Below are 437 nucleotides of genomic sequence, written 5' to 3' on the forward strand. Positions count from 1 at the left end.
GGAAATATCTATTTGGCATTATTATGCAAGTAGACCCATTTTGTTTTAAAAATCATTGGATCTCTTTCAAAATGTTTTCAAAGGAAAGTTCAATATAAACCCTATCCAACATTTTGATCAACTCTCATAGTGGTGGAGACCCACCTCTCGTAAAGTTCCGGATCTAATTAACAACTTCCATTCATTCATCACATCTCACTCTTGTATGGTTTACCATCATCATCTTGACCTCATGTTGATGGCTTATGCCACCATATTCATCCTTGTGAGTATGGTTATTTCACTCACCATCTCTCTTAGCCTTGCTCTACAATTGTCTAAACCACCATCACCACCATCATCTTTTGGCCAAGTTGATCACTTGATCAAAGTGCTTCATTCCTCAACATTGGCACCAATGTTTATTAACACCTCTCTCTTTTCATTCTTACTTCATC

The sequence above is a fragment of the Lolium rigidum genome, chromosome 7, assembly GCF_022539505.1.
Source record: "Lolium rigidum isolate FL_2022 chromosome 7, APGP_CSIRO_Lrig_0.1, whole genome shotgun sequence".
In the NCBI taxonomy this organism is placed as follows: domain Eukaryota; kingdom Viridiplantae; phylum Streptophyta; class Magnoliopsida; order Poales; family Poaceae; genus Lolium; species Lolium rigidum.